The following is a 16045-nucleotide window of genomic DNA, read 5'->3' as shown; positions in this document are numbered from 1 at the left end:
GGAGAGCGATCACTCCACAAATACTATTTCTGTTACTCAGCCAATGTGGAGGAAAAGGGAACGCAGTTTAAGACTCAGGAGGCATGAGTTTCCAGTCCCCAGCTCTGCTTATTAATTGTGTGATCCTAGACAAGTCCTTTCCCCCTCACTTTCAACTTCTTTAAAATGGGGAGGGGCGATGACCAGATGGTCTCAAAACACCCTCCGATAATTATATATTTTCTGTGGACCTACTATGTGCAAGGTACCTACAGCCCAGAGACAGGGAGAGGGGAGCTTTCGAAGGGAGCCCAAGGCCCACACCCAGCATGGCGCAGGGCACAGCCAGAGACACTCCTGACAGATGCCCTCCCACATGCTGGCACAGAGCTGCATTCACAAGCTGGGGCATAGATGCGCTGAGGGCCGCTTCCGCTGACTGCAGCAGCATAGCTGGTCTCTTGAGACATCTCTTGTGTAAGTTCCTTATTGCCTATGGAATAAAGGCTAAAGCCCTGACCTACCTTTATACACACACACACACACACACACACACACACACTGTAAAGTTTATCCAAACTTCCTCTGGCACACCCACTGCTTTCCCACATCTGCCCCATGGCTCATGCTCGTCCTTGCTGACTTATCTCAGCTTACAACTCCTAGTTTCCCCCAGCCAGAAGTGGACTCTCCCAGCTTGGAATATCCACAGCATTGTGTTTAACTCTCCTGTGGTCATGAACACATTTTTAACTTGTGTCAAATCAACCTCCCTTTGTTTCTTAGCACTTCCTCCCTTCCTTGAGGTCAGAACCCACACATGTTCCACAAGCCATGTAGTTGTCATTCTTATTTTCGTTCTTATGATCATCAATATTATTTCTAGCTTGTCACACCACATAGCACCTCTAGTGACAATCCGCCCAATCGTTACACAGGAGAAGACTCTGAAGTGCTGAGGGAGGAAGAGGGTTGCCATTGGAATAGGAACCAACACTCCAGTTTCTAGCCCCCAGGGGGATTCTGCAGAGGCATAGCTGACACACCAGGGTATCTCTGTCACTTGGCACCTCCTCAAAAATGGGGACAGCTTCAAGTTCTCTCTGCAAATTCTCTCTCTCTCTCTCTCTCTCTCTCTCTCTCTCTCTCTCTCTCTCTCTCTCTCTCTCCCTCTCCCTCCCTCTGAAAATTCTTCTCTCTCTCTCTCTCTCTCTCTCTCTCCCTCCCTCCCTCCCTCCCTCCCTCTGCAAATTCTTCTCTCTCTCTCCCTCCCTCCCTCTGCAAATTCTTCTCTCTCTCTCTCTCTCTCTCTCTCTCTCTCTCTCTCTCTCTGCAAATTCTTTGCAGCAGAGCTGACCCATTTCTCCCTCATGCCTTTCTCCTCTCACTTTCCTTACAAGCGATGGATCTGTGTTAAACTGCCCTTGGCATCTCTGCAGTCCACTAGGAGGGCTGCAGCAAGGCGCTGGGCGTTTCCAGAGTGCTGGTCTGTGGGAAGAGGGAGAGGGTTTGGGGATTCTGATTAATTTCCTGCACCGAAGACAGGCAAACGGCTGTCCTGAAATGCCTGGGCTGGTCCGCGAGGGCCCCTACCAAATGGAGGCTTATATTTAGAATAGGAAACGCAAAAACGCTACTTCCCATGAAAATAGGGCATGGCCACAGGATTGCTGCAGGCAAAGAACAGGCCTTTGCTGAGGCTTTCCCATGTGCTGACTCTGATTCCAAGCACTGCAAGCACTTGGAAGAGAGAACCCAGAACATTCAGGGGAGGTTCTGGAGACAGAACTTTCTCCCCGAGACCCATGGCCCCATCTGCCACTTATTCATCCATTCCCACCAAAGCTTTGGCACCAGACAAACCATGATTCAAATCACAGCTCCACCACTTACCAATGTGTGACCTTGGACTTGCAGCCTCTGCACCTCGGTTTCTCATCTAAAAAACAGGAGTAATCTCCCTGGCCGGGTGGCTCAGTTAGTTGGAGTGTCATTTCATACACCACAGTGTTGTGGGTTCGATTCCCAGTTAGGGCACATACCTAGGTGCCTATGGGAGACAACCAATTGATGTTCCTCTCAGACATTGATTTTTTCTCTCTCCCTTCCTCTCTGTCTCTAAAAATTAGTTAATTAACATATCCCTGAGTGAGGATAAAAACAATGGGACTAATAATAGGACCTGTCTGTGACTGTGATGATAAATGAAGTAACATGTGAAAGAGTGTAAGTTCAGAGCCTGGCTCCAGGTTCACAGGAGGATATGGTGGTTTCTATGACTATTTCATGAGGTCCTCCCTGAAAGGCCCCGCATGTGCTGGCCTCTGGGCGGTAGGGCTAACTGACAGTCCTGACTTCACAAGCTCAGTTGGAAAAGGAATGAGGTAGATTTGCATGATCAGGCAAGAAAATGCACCTACTGGGTATTGTTAAGTGATAGGAGCAAGTTGCAGAATTACAGGTACAGAGTAGAATCCCATGGTTATAACTTTATTATAGGTTTAAATATACATAAAATATGGAAAATATAGAGAACTAAATAGAAGGCTCTCACCTTTTTTTCTTACTGTTTGACATGTTTGTGTGTGTGTGTGTGTGCGTGTGTGTGTGTGTGTGTGTGTGTGTATGTGTGTGTCAGCAACTTAAAAAATAAAGACTACCAGATGCTAAAGGGGGTGGGGGGGGAGAAAGAGGGATGAAAACACAGCTACAAGACAGAGCAGCAGTGGGCATATGGGTCATAGAAAGTTCCACAGCTCACATCTCATTCTCCGTGACACTCCAGAAAAAGCCCCTGCCCTGAAATTCTCACTTCCCTCCCTCCCCAGCCCATTTGAACTTTCAATACTACAGCCAAAGGCAAGACCCCTAACAGAGCTCCCAGGAGCCATGGCAAAGCCAATAGGGAATACTTTTAAGCTGGATTTTTTTTTCTCCTTGTTCTGTGTCCTCCTGCACCTCCCAAAGAATAACAATATGTCGCCATCATGTGTCTACTGTGCCCAAAGTTTGCACTTTCATGTTCCTCATGATATATGTCTGCAATTTAATTTTAAAATAACTAGAGGCCCTGTGCATGAAATTTGTGCACGGGGTGTGTGTTCCTCAGCTCAGCCTGCACCCTCTCCAATCTGGGACCCCTCGAGGGATGTCCAGCTGCCCGTTTAGGCCCAATCCTACTGGGATCGGGCCTAAACAGGCAGCTGGACATCCCTCTCACAATCCAGGACTACTGGCTCCCAACTGCTCGCCTGCCTGCCTTCCTGATTGCCCCTAACTGCTTTTGCCTTCCAGCCTGATTACCCCTTAACTCCCCTGACAGCCTGATTGCCCCTAACTGCCCTCCCCTGTAGGCCTGGTCACCCCTAACTGCCCTCCCTTGCAGGCCTGGTCCCCCGCAACTACTCTCCCCTGCAGGCATAGGTCCCCCCACAACTACCCTCTCTTGCAGGCTTGATTGCCCCCAACTGCCCTCCCCTCCTGGCCATCTTGTGGTGGCCATCTTGTGTCCACATGGGGGCAGCCATCTTTGACCACATGGGGGCAGCCATCTTTGACCACATGGGGCAGCCATCTTGTGTGTTGGAGTGATGGTCAATCTGCATATACTCTCTTATTAGATAGGATTTTCTTTCCTTTCTTTTTTTTTTTTTTTTTTTTTTTTTTTACTTTAGAAAGAGAAGAAGGGAGTGGGGTAGAGAGAGAAATGCAAAAGATAAACACAGATCTATTGCCTCCTACACATACCCCAACCGGAGATTGAACCCAAAACCTGGTGGTCCCTGGCACCTTTGAAACTCCGAAGAAAAATGCAACACCCACCATCCCACCATGTGCCACACAAAACCAAGGGGCTTCCTGGCCTCTGGGAGGCCCTCCGTAGCCCCCAGGTCCTGACCTCCTGTTCTTGAGCTTCCATAAGAGCCTGACTCCCACCCCCCAACCGCTCAAGAACCTGGACCGGGACTACAGACCCAGGCACAAACTTAGAGCCAGAACAGACCATGAGTTGGATCCGGGCCCTGCGGTTTTCTCGCCATGACCTTGGACCACTCACCGACAAACCCTGGGGTCCAGCATCGCACCTCCCAGAAGAGAGGGCTGGGCCAGTCTCCCTCCCGAGCCCAGCCCAGCGGCGTGGGCTCCGTGCGGGACCCAGCCTCTCCGCTCCGGCCGCCCGGGTCCGGCTGCAGCAGCTCCGTGCTGTGCGGCCCGGCAGCCTCTGCACCGGCGCCGGCGGCGGGGGAGGGCGGCGGCTGCCGCAGTGACAGCTCCGCGCCGCGGGCCTGGGAAGCCGGCGGGGCCTCTCCCACCGCCCGGCAGGGCGTTCCCGCCAGCCCGCTTCCTGCAGGCGAGGACGGGGAGGAGGGCCGGCGCGGAGGGGCCGCGGGGCCTGGCAGGCCTGGTTCCTGGCTTTCTCTCCGCATTTCCTGAGCAGGACCAGCCGGGGGATGGGACCCGGCACAAACCTCCTTCCCCCGGGAGCGCGGCCAGGAAGCCGCGTCCTTGCTGACTCCGGTGCCCACTCTGTGCCTGAGCCCGGCTGGTCTCTCAGTCCTTCCAGCCGGGGAGGAGGCGACCCACTTACCCCAGGAGGAAGCTGAGAGGCGAAATGGCAGGCCCCACACCCCCCAACCCAGCAAGATTCCACCCCCATGATGGAGTTTATTAACTCCATCCTAAGATGAGAAAACTGAGGCTTCAAAAAAGGAAGTGACTTACCCAAGGTCATCCTACAAATCTGACATGCCAGGCACGGGGCTGCCAATGCTCTCAAACATTGCGCTGCTGAGTCCTCAGAATCCATGAAGGTAACCAGTGAACCCAGTTAGTAATGAGGAAAGGGAGGACCAGAGAGGCCAGGCGGCTGCTCCAGGGTCACACAGCGATGAAGCAACAGAGCTGGGAATGGAGCTCGGGTCTCCTGTTTCCAGAGCTCAGGCCTGCTTCCCAGAGGTCCTGCTTCCACTCCTGGCAGTCAGCGATCTGGGGGCCGGCACCTTGTCTCATCTGTTCCTGGGTCACCGGAACCCCGCCTGGAACGTGCAGGAAACAGGCGCTCAGAGTTGAGCTTGGAGCCCAGCACAGAAGTTCAGCGGTAGAAGGACCCGTTAGGAGGCTTTTAGCCTGACTTCTAGACGCTTCAGCCAAGTGAAAATGCAGCCTCCGTCGGACTACGAGTACTTCCTATCGTGATGAATCTTCTCTCTCCCACGACAGCCCCTCCCCCTGTCGAACAAACACATTTGGTCTGAAATAGAAATACTCCATTTTGCTCATGCACGGCTCCTTGTAAACAAAGGAAGACCAGCCTGCGCCTTGCCTGGTGTTCTTCCCCGTGGCTCCATGAGCTGGAACAACGCCAGGTGTGCACCCCAAGACGCTCCCTTCTATGCACAGAGCTGTTCCAGAGAAAAGCAGCTCAGACTACATTTTCCAGCACCGCTTGTAAGTCTGTGAATACTTTTCACCAATGGGATACGGCAGGGAAATATTGTGCCATATTCAGGCCAAATCCAAGTTAATAAGTGTGTCTGCTTTCTCAAAGCTCTAGCTCGCTCTCTCTCTCTCTCTCTCTCTCTCTCTTTTTCCTCCCATCTGCCAACTGGATGCCAATATCAGGGTGACCTTGGGAACCACATGTTGAACGTGGCAGAGCCTTGGTCAGCCGGGGTCTCACTCAGTCACTGGAGTGAATGGGACAGACATTGGACCAGGTTCTGTGGTTGTTCAGACAGTGAGAGTCCAAGCTTTCTCTATTACAGCAGTGAGCATGGCTTCACTAGCACTGGGACTGACTTGGTTCAAGTTCGTTATGTCTTCCACATCATGGAGCATCGTATTGATCATTCAGAAGAGGCTCAAAAGACATCCATCGAGCGCGGACGGTAGTCCAGCTGGCTCAGCTGGTCAGAAATAGTCTCGGTTCATCTCATTGATGCATTATTTCCTGCCTATTCCAAAAAGGGTTTTTGAGGTGGTTTCCATTGCAGCCTCAAGCCTATTTGATGAATAATTAAAGAGGAAAAAGAAATCAAAGAGTAATGAAAGCCTGGACCAAAAGCCAGTGGAGAAGGAGGGAAGAAAGATGAAAAAATGGACTAATTATAGCAGAAAGGCTAGGCTAAGTTTTCTAAGGATAGCAACTGTGACCGAGCAAAAACCGTGGCTCTGAGTCTCCTGGCAGTCAAAGCAAAGAGGGAAACAGGACGAGCTGTAGTTGTAAACAAGTGATTAAACACAGGCCCTGGAACCAGGCTGTTTTCGAAGCCCGACTCTACCCCTTACCAGTAGTCATGTGACCTTAAACTACTTAAGTTCTCTGTGCTTCTGTTTCTTCATCTGAAAATGGGATTGATATAATAATAAACCCCCTCTCTCAGGATCGTGCTGGCCACTCCCTCCTCCCTCCAGCCTGCCCCAGGGCAGCCCCTCACCCTATAGGAACCATCTCGTGAACAAGCCAGACAAGTTTCATTGAGAGTAACTCCAGCTAATCAGAGGCTGAGTGGATGGAAAGTCAGACAGCACTGTCATCCCTCAAGCCCAGCCTGCAGCTTTTATTCAGGCCCCGGGTTGGTCTCTCTGCCTGGAGGTTTCCCCACCTCCATGCCTCCCTGATTGAGAGCCGGAGCGATTGTTCTCAACACATCTAATCACATCATTCTCCCGCAGAATAATCTTCAATAGCTCCTATTGCTCCGTTTAAAGTTCAAAGTCAATAGCCGGCTTTAGTCCCCAAGGCCCAACCTACTTTCCCCAACCTTCCCTTTCCTCTCAGACATCCTTGGCCCCAAGGCCCCCCACATTCATAGTTCCCAGCCTGAGCGCTTTTGCACATGCAGTTTTCTGTGTGGTGTGAGATGAATAAACATGTGGATGAGCTGTCAGGCCCAAGCAGGGCTGTGAGGCTGTCAGGGTCCGTTAGCCTCACCTTCCTGGCATCTGAAGGAGACTTCTCTGCCAGGGGGATGTACCCTCGTCCATCTGGAAAAGGAACCAGTCAGGAAGAGAGCATCAGCCACGTTGGCTCTATAGAGTCTTGGGAAATGAGGGTCTTACCTTGAGGCCAGGTGTCAGAGAGGTGACATGATAAAACAGCAAAGGGGAGCCGAGACCGGTTTGGCTCAGTGGTAGAGCATCTGTCTGTGGACTGAAGGGTCCCAGGTTCAATTCTGGACAAGGGCATGTACCTTGGTTGCGGGCACATCTCCAGTAGGGGTGTGCAGGAGGCAGCTGATGGATGTTTCTCTCTCATTGATGTTTCTGACTATCTCTCTTCCTTCCTCTCAGTAAAAAATCAATAAAATATATATTTAAAAAAATAAATAAAACAGCAAAGGGGAGCTACCGTGTTTCCCCGAAAATAAGACCTACTTACAGGTTTCCTTCTGAGTGAAATATAAGGCATGCCCCTGAAAATAAGGTCCCCCTAGGCTAAACATGAGAGATTTGGTCCACTGATTCTGAAAGAAATGGAGTCACAAGAAATTCACCAGGAAATTCAGGAATTGGATTGTTATGATGATGTTCCAGAAGATGATGACATGATTGTTATTGAATAAATGAGTAAATTCTTGATACTGTAGGGTTCACAGTTTGTCTGGTTTGTGTTGACAACTACTGTACTACCGTACCGTATACAGGTAATAAATTTCCTTTATTTTCATTTAACAATAAATGTGTACCGTATTCTTCTTCATGGAAAAATAAGACATCCCCTGAAAATAAGACCTTTGGGAGCAAAAATTAATATAAGACACTGTCTTATTTTCAGGAAACAGGGTATATTTCCTATAAAATCTGTGTGCTACCTGTACCCAGCCTATTAACAACCATCCTATGCTATCGCCCTTGGTTGGGGCAGAATCCACCTCTGTAGAGGCATGCATTGCATACAGTTGCCAGTGTTGTCCTACTGCAGGCACAGGCCTCCCTCCTCATCCTGCTCCCTGGCCAAGGAAAATTAATTGCTCTATGCGAGGAAGGTGCCCATCCACCTTGGATTTCTGCATCTTCCACTGGTGCTCCTGCGCCACCTCGTGGTTATGTCTGGGACATATGGGTATTTCTGCCCAAGGGCTCGGATCTCAAGGGTGGCATTTTCATCTGTCTGCATCCCTCTCAGGCCCTCTGCATTCCTCACCGGAGCCTGAGCTTCTGAGAAAGGCAGCCGTGGGTTCTGTCTCACTGTGGAATCTTGGGTCTGTTACTGCGGCTCTCCCGGCTCAGGTTCTTCGTCTATAAAAAACGAGTCCTTCTACCCGCCAACATTCTAGGATCTTTATCTAAAGTGACCTGTGACCTTATCTCAGGGGGCAGAATGTAAATTCTAGGAGGGCTGGGAGTTGCTGGCTTGTTCACTTTCTATCCCAAGTATGTGGGGGCAAATTATAGTCAGTGTTTTGTTGGTTTGGGGGTTGCATTCATAGAAACACTGTGTGTACACATGAAGGAGGTGATAGTCATTCTGCCCACATCTGTCCAAGTCCTCTGTTATATTTGGGAACAGGACTTTGAAAGAAACATGCATAACGTGTGACTCACTCACAGGAGGGTGAGCAAAATGATGGTGGTGGTGGGGACCACAAAAACCACATTATACGGGGAACAGTTGAAGGAATCAGAATATTGAGTCTGGTATTAAAATTATATTCAAGGGGGAATGTGTCTGCCTTCTGAGGAGGGCATCTGGGGAAGAGGGATGGGAGGACGAGGAGTGAGGGCTGCTACTTCAGGAATACAGAAACCAAAACCAAAACAAGCTTTCGGTCTGAGCTAGATAAAGAACAGACCTGCATTTGAATCTCAGTCTGTCCCGAACTGGTTTCGTAACCTTGGGCAAGTTCCTACATTACGTTAAGACTTGGATTTCTCAGGAATAATACGGGTATAGTGTGGGACACTCAGGACTGTTGTGAGGGTGGAACGATATAAAGTATTTATTTATTTATTTATTTTTAAAAATAAATCTTTATTGTTCGATTATTACAAATGTTCCTATAAAGTATTTTTTTAAATACCCAGTGCAAAGCTGAGTGAGTGTAGCTATGGTTAAAAAAAAAAAAAAAAATAGAAAGGTAGCCCAGCCAATGCGGCTCAATGGTTAAGCATCAACCCATGGTCACTAGTTCGACTCCTGGTCAGGGCACATCTCTGGGGTGTGCAGGAGACAGCTGATTGATGTTTCTATCTCTCTGTCCCTCTCCCTTCCTCTCTCTCTAAAATCAATAAAAACCTTTTTTTTTTTCTTTTCTCTTTTCCTCCTCCCCCGCCCCCCAAATAGGAAGGTAGTGAGCACCCTGTCATGGACATGTGAGCAGAGTCTTGAGGGTACGAGGTGTTAATGCCCAGGAGAGAAGCAACTGTTGGGGTGTGGCTCAGGGTGATGGTGTGGGCACTACTGGCTCTTGGGGCACAATGCCTCGCTCCATATCTTGGACTTGCTATTTATTTGCTGTGGGATCTTGGGCAAATTACTTAACTGTTTTGAGCCTCAGTCTCGCCATCTGCAAAATGGGGATAATACTAGTTCCCACGTCACTGAGTCACTGGGGGATCAGGAGATAAATAATAAAAATGTGTGAGCTACTGCTCTAATGTTAGCGATCTGATGGGGTAGTCCTGGATGACCTGGAAGGTTCCCTTCCATCTAATGCCCTCCAGGGGGGGGAATCCCTGCTCCTACCGTTGGGAGCAAAATGCCCGGGGCCCTGGCAAAGCAGGTAGATGCACTAAGACTCCCAGATGCAGGGGACTGCTGGACTCTGCTCCCCACCCATGCAGTGTCAACAGGGCACTGTGCCTTCCTTCCCCCACCAGCCAGCCCTTCCGGTGGCAGGAAGGTGGCTGGAATGGCACCTGAGGGAGCTGAGGGGGCAGGGACCAGGTGGAGTACAGGACAGGCCCAGGGGAAGAGGCTGTCTGGCTTTCTCATCGGCTCATGCACTTTGGTCCCCAGATAAACCAAGCTCCGTGCGGGCTCCAGCTGCCGTGCAGGGCATAGAGATTAGCTGATAGCACAGGGAGGATCAGAGGTTGCCAACTGGTGGGCCAGGAGGCAGATCTGACTGGCAGGCCTCTTTTGTGGTTGGCATAGCTGCACAGGGACTTCGTTTGCTTTGCTTTTTAATTCACTGTCAGCATTTAAAAATGAGGAGATGGCATAGGAAATCCAGAACACCATTCTGCTTGGAAGGGAGCAGTGGCTGCTACCTCTACATGGGGTATCTGAGCTCCAGGCCCCAGAGCCCCCACATTCCCCTGTTGTGTCACACCCAGGCCGCTTCATTCACGGATAAATGGCCCCCGCAGGCCCCTAAGCTTTTTATCCCAGGGAGAGAGCACTGGCTTTGACAACATGTAGGAGAAAATGGGACAAATTCCAGCCCAGTTATGTGACTCATTAGTGCTCCAAGCTCCATTTCCCAGTCCATAAAAGGGGAATAAAGACATGGATTCCTCCCGGGGTTAACATGAAGATTAAATAGGAAAATGTCTGGAACGTAGTAGGTGTTCAATAAAAAATTCCTCATGAGTAAACTGGCCCGGTCTCATTCAGTAATCTCCTCTGACTCTAAAGGCTACCATGCCAGGCCTCAGCCACCCCAGGAGGCTGGCACTGTTATCCAGGCCGCACAGAAGGGGAAATGGAGGCACAGAGATATTGAGCAAGTAAAAAGGAGAGCTAGGCTAGGCAGCCCAGTCTGTCTGATTCCCAAACCTGTGCTTTTCCGCTACCCTGCCCTGCCCCTCTAGGCTGCAGGCCGCCTTAGCCCTGGTCACTCCACTGGGGTTAATAGTGTGGATTTTGGCCCTGGCCGATTTGGCTCATTCGATAGAGGATTGGCCTGCAGACTGAAGGGTCCCAGGTTCGATTCCGGTCAAGGGCACATGCCCGAGTTGCCGGCTCAATCCCCAAAACGAGGCTTGCAGGAGGCAGCCCAGCAATGATCCTCTCCCATCATTGACGTTTCTATCTCTCTCTCCCTCTCCCTTCCTCTCTGAAATCAATATATATATATATATATTTATTTTATTTATTTTTTTTTTAAAGTGTGGATTTTGAGGTATCCCTGTATGGTTTGCATTTTGACTCTACCACATACTAGCAGTGTGATCCTAGGAAAACAATGTCATTTCTTAGGACTTTCCGTTCTTTATCTGGAGGACAATAAAAGGACCAACCTTATGTGGGTGAAATGAGTTAAGCTCATAAAACACTCAGGGCAGCACCTGGGCACACAGCGAGGGCTCAGTAAACGCTGCTATTACTGTCATTAGCTGAACGCGCCTGTGCACCAGGGGCTGCGAGTCCAAAGCTCAGTGCGTCTCTGCGGGGCTCAGTCTGCTGAGAGAGATCGGAGGTCAGAGTGACATATGCTGGAAGGGAGCCTGCCGTACGGGGGGTGAGGGTTAATTTTATATGTCCGCACGGCCGCGCCACTGTGCTCCGACATTTGGCCAGACATTATTCTAGACGTTTCTGTGAATGAGATGTGCATTTGAGTCGGTGGGCTTTGAGCAGAGCGGAATGCCCGCCAGAAATGGGTGGCCCTCGCTCATTCCCGGAGGCCGGGATAGAACAAAAGGGCTGGAGGGAGTTTTCCCGAGTGGCCTCTGGACTTCATCTGCGATGTTGGCTTTTCCTGGTTCTACAGCGACTGCCTTCGGACTCGAAGGGTCATCTTTTGTCTGAATCTCCAGCCTGTTGGCCTCCCCGTCAGGTTTTGGACGCACCAGGCCTCCACATCAGGAGAGCCAGTTCTCTTTCTCTGGCTGAGCACATCCCAGGGGTCCTGTTTCTCCAGGTGGGGCTGGGGTTTTTGCCATTACCTCTGCCAGAGGCGGCATTCCTATCTCGTTTGGCAGGGATGGCGGAGGCCATCTGAGGATCTGGCTCTGTCCCTGGGGGATGGGACAGTTCTCTAATGACTGGGATTCACTTCAACTGAGGACCCCACCGAGAAGGGACAGCACATACAGAGGCTGCCAGACTCAGGACTCAAAAACGACTTAAGACATGTAGCCCTGCTCTGACCGGTTTGGCTCAGTGGTAGAGCGTCTGTCTGTGGACTGAAGGGTCCCAGGTTCGATTCCGGTCAAGGGCATGTACCTTGGTTGTGGGCACATCCCCAGTAGGGGTTGTGCAGAAGGCAGCTGATTGATGCTTCTTTCTGGTCCGATGTATCTAACTATCTCTCTTCCTTCCTCTCTGTAAAAAATCAATAAAATATATATTTTTAAAAAAAGAAATGTAGCTCAGAATGATGGGTAGTTCTCCCCGTGGGTTCAGTGGTGCAACTATAGGAATCAGGGGTGAGGGGGTGGGAGCGTGTGGCCAGCTTAAAAGCATTAGGTGTGTCCAGAAGATTTAGTGCTTTGAGTTTGACCTCAAGTACAATACGGGCCAATTCCTCCCTGGGTCACGTTAAGAGAAGGAAGGCTGACGGGCCTGAGGCTGCTCAGCCTGCAGGCACAGCCCTGGCCTCCATGTTCCAGAAGCACAGGTTCCTGGAGTGACTGGAAATCAGATGTGGGCGCAGTGGGAAGAACAGTCAGTCCTGGCAGAAGAGGGACTGGGTGTCTTACGGGCACTGACCTCCCTGTCACTGAGAATGTTCCAGGAGGTACATTCTTCTCTGTGATGTAACCAAGACATCGCTGTGAAGAGAAAGAGCATGCACTTTGGATGGGACAGACCTAGATTCAAACTACAGCCGTGGGCTGCTTCACGGCCTTTTAGTCAACCCTGGTCCACATAGACGACAGTGGTCCCATCAGATTCTATACACAGCCCAGACTGTAGTGGGCTGTACCAGTGGCCGGCAAACTGCGGCTCGTGAGCCACATGCGGCTCTTTGGCCCCTTGCGTGTGGCTCTTCCACAAAAATACCCCGTGCGGGCATGCACATACAGTGCGATTGAAACTTCGTGGCCCATTTCGCAGAAGTCGGTTTCCGGCTCTCAAAAGAAATTTCAATCGTTGGACTGTTGATATTTGGCTCTGTTGACGAATGAGTTTGCCCACCACTGGACCAACTAGGTTTGTGTATGTATAATGACAACATCACCCAATGACACATTACTCAGGGTGTATCCCCGTTAAATGGCACATGACGAGTCACCCTCTCTGAGCCTCCATTTCTTCTGCTGCCAACTGAACCTCAGACCTCAGGGGGCACGTATGCAGCCTTGGAAATCCCTGGGTGACGGCTCGAAGCAGCCAAAGAACATCAACTGTTCGTCCCATTGAACTATCCTCTGGCTCTCCCCACGTCCCCACCCACGGCCCCAAGCCTGTGCCAACCTTCAGTGCCTCACGCTGCCCTACCCTGCCGCCATCCAACCAACCTGGGGGAGGGCAAGGGAGCAAGAGAGATGTCCTCTGGTGTGTTGGGGTGTGCTCAGCAAGTAACAGAAGGATCCAGTGAGTGGCTTAAACCGTCAGAATGGCTGATGCTCACTGAACAAGAAACCTGAGGCAGGTGGTCCCAGGGCTGCTCCGGGCCTCATCCTGTGGTTAAGAAACTGGGTTGGCTCTTCCCCCTCGGCCATCCTCTCACATCCGCAGTGTTTCCCCGCAGGATCCCAGGTCAGCGGCCTTCCTTCCCATCCCCATCGTCACAGGGCTGCTTCCAAGCAGGAAGAACATTACCCGCCCCCCCCCCCCCCCCACCTCGCCCCTGTTTGTCTCTCTTTTCCTGTAAGAAGTCTCTTCTCCAAAGCCCCAGCTGACTTCCCTTACACCGTGCATGACCAACTTGTCCGGGTCTGCCGGGTACTTTTCTGATGAGAACTGAAATTCCCAGGTCCTGGGAACCCCCTTAGTCCTGGTGATTTAACCTGATGGTCTTCCTAATTACACCTTATTGGCCAGAATAAGAGTATCCCAACTGTTTTAAACCAGTCAGGATTCACCTGCTGGGAGACTGGGCTTGCTGCCATTTGAACTGGTGGGAGGCGGGGCAGGGTGGGGGCGTGGTTCTGTGGGCAAGGACTGGGATGACTGCTAGGTGGGCACCCTGCCGTGTCTGCCACACCAGCAAATACCCGCAAATACCAGAATCCTGTCCCAGACAATCCTGTCCTGCTCCTCTCCCATACACACGGCGTCTTCATCATGCTGTGTGTGTTTGTGACTAAGAGTGAAAGAATTAGGAGCATGACAAGGATGTTGGGGGAGGGGGAGGCATAGAGGATGGCCCCGAATATAGCCTTCCTCGGTGATCTGGGAAAACAAGTTTACTTATTTTTAAGTTTTTGAAAAACAAGTTTATTTTCAATTTGACTTTCATGTGGCCAAGTTAGTGGGCAGTTCTCCGGGCATGGCATCCAAATGGGCAGGTTTCAGGTTGTAACGAGGAAGACCAGAAACAGCTGCTCATTCTCCGAAGCTGCCCGCTCCTTTGTCACTGAGTAGACATGGAGGAGGGGTATGTGAGCAGAAGGACAGGCTGAGTGCACGCTTCGGGGTCAGACACAGCTTCTTGGGGACACTGGGGTCACCCAGCCTGCTCACTTTTCTCTAGTCTCAGCTACACTCAGGACAGAACGGCCCTGAGTCTGACTTAGGACCCACCTGACACCAAATCTCATGGTTTGTGAGATTCCAGCCCCAGGGCCAGTCACTTTATCTTAAAACTTTAAAGACAAAGACATGGAGAACAAGTCATTTGTAAGCCTAGAAAGGGTGTTCCATTCATCCCATTGCTCATTCATTCAAACAAATACTTACTGAGCATCTGCTATGTGCCAGGCACTGTGGCGTGTTGGGAAGCAAACAGTGAACTTGACAAGTAAGATCCCCACCTTGAAGAAATTGACACTCTAGAGGTGGCAGACAGACAATAAGCCAGAACTAACACAGATACTTCATCATCAGTAATAAGTATAATAAAAAAATAAATAAAGCCAGAGAAAGGGGTAGGGAATGGATAGGCAGGTTGGGGGTGAAGGATGCTCTTCTAGATCAGAAGTCTGCGAAGTCCAGCCTGCAAGCTGCTATCTTAGTAAATAAAATGTCATCGGAACACAGCCAAGCTCATTTGTGTACACGTTGCCTATGGCTGCTTTCACGCTGCAATGGCAGAGCGGAGTAGTTACAACAGAGATGAAATGACCTGCAAAGCGGAACATAATTACTCTCTGGGCCTTAAACAAGTTAGCTGCCACAGGCAGATACTATTTCATACCCACTAGAAGCCTCTCATCAAAAAGGCAATAGTGAATACTGCTGAGGATGTGCACAGGTTGGAATGGAAATGTAAAATGGTGCCGCCGCCAAAACCGGTTTGGCTCAGTGGATAGAGCGTTGCCCTGCAGACTGAAAGGTCACGGGTTCGATTCCGGTCAAGGGCATGTACCTTGGTTGCGGCTACATCCCCAGTAGGGGGTGTGCAGGAGGCAGCTGGTCGATGTTTCTCACTCATCGATGTTTTTAGCTCTCTATCCCTCTCCCTTCCTCTAAAAAAAATCAGTAAAATAAATTAAAAATAATAAAATAAAATAAAATAAAATAAAATGGTGCTGTCGCCTAGGAAAACAGTCTGGCAGTTCCTCAAAAGGGTTGATTACCATAGGATACAGCAATTCCACTCCTCAGTATGGACCCAAGAGGAATGAAAACATACGTTCACACAAAAACTTGTACAAGAAAGCTCACAGCAGCATTGTCATAACAGGCAAAGAGTGGAAACAACCCAACAGTCCATCAACAGATGGATGAATAAATAAAATGTGGTATAACCATACAAGAAAATATTCTCTGTCAATAGAAAGAAATGTAATAGTGATAGACCCTATCAGAAAGAATATATGTGGCCCTATGCTCATAGCAGCACACTTTACAACAGCTAAGGTCTGGAAACAGCCCAAGTGCCCATCCGTAGCTGAATGGATAAAAGAAGCTGTGGTATATTTACACATTGGAATACTATGCAACTGTAAAAAAGAAGGATCTCTTACCTTTTAAGACACGTGGAGGGATCTGGAGAGTATTATGCTAAACGAAATAAGCCAGTCAGAGAAAGACAAATATCACATGATCTCATTTATGTGTGGAATC

General features: G+C 50.0%; 1 protein-coding gene across 2 annotated transcripts in view; it reads right to left on the bottom strand.

Moving 5' to 3' along the window:
• The window catches only part of LUZP1 (leucine zipper protein 1), a 73139-nt gene extending 67562 nt beyond the window's left edge, over positions 1-5577 (bottom strand). The window contains exon 1 of one of the 2 annotated variants that reach the window (XM_084874869.1): positions 4702-5577. The gene's annotated coding sequence lies outside the window, so the exon portion shown is untranslated. Of the gene's footprint in view, positions 1-4036; positions 4298-4701 lie in introns of those variants that run through there. The other variant, XM_084874868.1, reaches the window with a different exon arrangement.
• Positions 5578-16045: the final 10468 nt, after the last annotated feature.

This window comes from Pipistrellus hanaki (genome assembly GCF_964339955.1).
Source record: "Pipistrellus hanaki genome assembly, chromosome: 2".
Taxonomy (NCBI): Eukaryota; Metazoa; Chordata; class Mammalia; order Chiroptera; family Vespertilionidae; genus Pipistrellus; species Pipistrellus hanaki.
This window is presented reverse-complemented; position numbering and strand designations above follow the sequence as displayed.